Source organism: Gavialis gangeticus, unplaced genomic scaffold, assembly GCF_001723915.1.
Source record: "Gavialis gangeticus isolate Ggan-Ray unplaced genomic scaffold, GavGan_comp1, whole genome shotgun sequence".
Classification (NCBI taxonomy): Eukaryota; Metazoa; Chordata; order Crocodylia; family Gavialidae; genus Gavialis; species Gavialis gangeticus.
The window spans coordinates 70,020,179-70,023,989 of NW_017729024.1; positions in this window are offsets into that span (position 1 = coordinate 70,020,179).

Sequence of the window (3,811 nt, forward strand, 5' to 3'; positions counted from 1 at the left end):
TCTCCAGGTCCTCCCTTAATTTTCCCACTCTCCTTTATTTAAAAATGGCATTTTGTTAGTGCCTTTCCAGTCTAAGACCTCATCCGCCATCTGTGATATTTCAAGTGTTATCAGCAGTTTCTCCAGAATTTCTTCAGCTACTTCCTGCAGCATCCTAGGATAATTTCATCAGGTCTCAAGTTAAAATTCATTCAAATTTGTCTAAAGCTATATGATACCATAGTTATTTATCTATAGTTCTTTACCTTCTTGTATTTTAATAAAAACCTGAGCTGGAATAAAAGCACTGCAAGTGTAAGCATTAAAGCAAAACAAGCTTTGGGTGGAGTTTTACCTTTTTAAAGTAAGACTTAAAAAGGCAGTACTGGCAGCACTAACAGTCTGTAGATCTAAGATAGAATTTACTTTATTGTATGGAGTGCTGACCCTACGGTTCATCCACAAACAGAAAAAAAAATCGGACTACTTTTTAAGCCAGCTTTTATTTTTACCTAATTCTATGATTGGAAATGCATGCACTCTGAAACAGGGCTGCTTAATTTGAGCTCTTTAGCTCAATTAAGAACTCTTAAGTTATTAGATGGGCAGGTGGTGTCTGATTGCATTTACAGACAGGGTATATTCTTGCAAGAGAAAAATGAGATATATGATGATTTAAACCATTATTTTTTATCTTTCCCATTCTTTGAGGAAATTAAAAGAAAACAGCTCTTTCAGTTAGTTGAATATTTTAAACACTGGTCTAATAAGTTAAAAACAAGTTGGCTCTAATAACTTATAGCCTGTCCTATACTCCTTGGGTGTACTTATGTAAAGAATAAGGGCCAAACTCCAATAAATTTTCCCTGTTTTTATTCTTTTACTATGGCTTATTATTTTCTTTTCTTGTATGTTTGCTTTAATTTTTTTAACTAGTAAAATGTATAATTATATTAATTATATATGTTTATTATATTAATTATATTATAGTGTCAGTTTTACCATATTGTTTTAGTAAAGCTGTAAATAAACTAATACTGCTTCCCCTTCTTCATTTATATTAGTTTTGTTAGCTGTCTGCTCAGAGTAGTGGTATGTGTATGTGGGCAAGCGTGCATTCATGTGTATGTGCACATATATGCAAGAGAAAGAGATAAGACTGAAGCAAAGAAATAATCAAGCAATTATGCCTTCTTGCATCTTTGACTAAGAATAAATTCTTAGTGATAGTTATTCAACAACAGACTCATAATTTCCCCATTCTTCCTTCTCTATCTGACTAATAAGAACCCTTGTAGAATCCCTTTTTATCTCTAATATCATTTGCCAGTTGTATCACTTCTTCCTCCACCCTACACTTCCATTCTGTCATTTTGTCCTTCCTTACCATTTTTCCTCTTTTCTGCAGGTTCCAATTCTCAGAAGGCAAACATCTCTTTTGTTCACAAGCGACTGCTTTTTTACAAGTCTTTTAGAAGTGTTATAAGTCTGTTTGGCATTAGCCATACCCTCCCCACCCCACCTAAGACAGCCTGCCTGGTTCACACCTGTTCCTAGTCCACACTCCAATCAGCCACCTGCAACAAAGCATTTCACAACACAGTTGCAAACACACAGTCAAGCAAGGACTCATCAAACCCACCATCACTGCCAAAAAGCACCCAGAAATTCAACCTAAGGATTTGCAGCAATTCCTTTCTCCACTTAGTTCATTCTGATCATACAGGCTTTGCCATTGCTTCCCTCTGAATTTCCCAGGTAAACTCACTCTGTTTGCTACTCCTCCATTTACTGATCATAGTGCACATAGAGCACAAGTGCAAGAGAAAAGAAATGGGTTTCTAAGCATCGCCTTCAGAGGAGGTCACACAGTCCCAAATTCTGGTACCAGCAGCCCAGATTTTATACACAATCAGGATCTTTTCTGGAATTTGCTGAATATTATCTCTTCATTTTAACCTCTTTTAATATGAAGTATAAATTAGTCCTCTCTCTTATCATTTCTATGATGATGTGGTGACTATGTGAACAGACTCCTCTGTTACTTTATGCACCTAAAATGGCATGTACACAGCTGCATACCTGCAATTCATGGCACTCATTCTGTGTTTTTGATTTTGTTCCACCCTGTGATGAAACAATTCTTTTGCATACAAACCTGGTTGGGGGGAAAAATAGAAGGAGGAAGATGGTCTACTTCTGATTTAGTCCAGTTGCCTAGTAGTTAGTTATGGCCCTTACCCATGGAGTGGAAGATCCAGGTTCAAAGCTCCTCTCATTCACTGCACCAAGTATATAATATTTGTTAGATAAAATGGATGGAGAGTAGTCAGGAAGTTTCTGCACCATTGCAGCAAGGGCCCAGGCTAAAAGCCAGTGGAGCCTTAATTTCACTAAACTGGAGAGGGTTTAGTTAATGCGTAGTCTGTGGTGTGGTAAAGACATTTTGCTGGGAAGTAGGAGACGCAGGATAAGGAGAGCCTAGCATGTTGTTCTTCCACTCCCTGAGCAAGGACCCTAACCACTAAGCTATTAGGATAAAAGATGGAGGTGGGGAGGGGAGCTCCTCCTCTTCCAACAATTTCAGCATTTACCTGTCCTTGCATGCTGCTGCACACCCTCCCAGCCAGAGCGCTGAGTCGGTGCATGCATGGTTGTGCGCCCAGAGCTAAATCACAGGCAGAATGTAAGTGTCCAAAACTGCACTTATCTTTGTGTAGCTGCCACATAGGCACAGGAAATGAAATAGGTTTTTGCCCTATGTTTCTAATGCCATTTTTTACTTTTATGATACATCACAGGAAAGATATGCATCTGCTTCAAAAAGAGCAAGGATGAACAACATGGTTTACTGGAAAACTAGTTGACACACTCTTTAACCTTCTTTTCTGGCCAAAGTGAACTTTTCTGCAGTTCCAGATTAATGTGCTTTGATAAGAAAAAAGAGGGAAAGCGTTGCCCATCAACTTAAATTCAGCTGTTGCAGAGAACACACCCCTCCTTTAAATCACTATCCTCATTCAAAAGAGACAACAGTATCTCTTCCTGTCACAACCCTGTGTGCAAAGGCACATTTGAACAGTGCATGTTCTCACTGAATCAGATCAGTCTAATTTAATGCAGGTGGTTTTCTAATTACGTTCAGTGGACACTTTTGAGCTGGGCTGTGAAAGATGCTTGTTGTTGGTATCATATTTTCTGTGTGCTGGTGTCAGCATGCCAAATGTTGCAACAGCTAGCACAGACATCCACTTGGCTGGATAGCAGCACGCTTACTGTGGTACACTAGAAAGTATATAATAGCCCAGATCCTCTGCTGCACTAAGAGATGCCTGGTGCAAGTCCAAGTGGGGTGTGTGTCAGGAAGCAAATCTTTTTTCCTGGTTCAGGAGGAGGAAAATAGCAGAGCAGAATACATTTGGCTGAAGATGAAGAGTGAAACAAACGACACTGATACAGTGGCCGGGACTTATTACAGGCCACCAAGTCAAGAAGAAGGAGTGGATGAGGCACTCTTCAGGGGAGTGACAAAATTATATTATCACTTGGTACAGACATTCAAGCCAAATGTTATCTTGGTACAGACATTGGAAAAGCCCAAGGCAGAGTTGTTTTAAATTATGCAGTTTTCTGTAAACAGCGTAGTTTAGATTGGTAGAGGACAGAACATATATTTGCCCTTTGGTGAGGGGCAGGAGTGAAGTAGGCTAACAGTTGTAGAGTCACTCAGCAAACATTAATGTGAGGGCAGCAGGAGATGCCAGACTGTACTGGGGCTGATCAAGGCATGGAGAGACAAGCCCAAAGCCAGAGAGGCCGGGCAGTATGAATG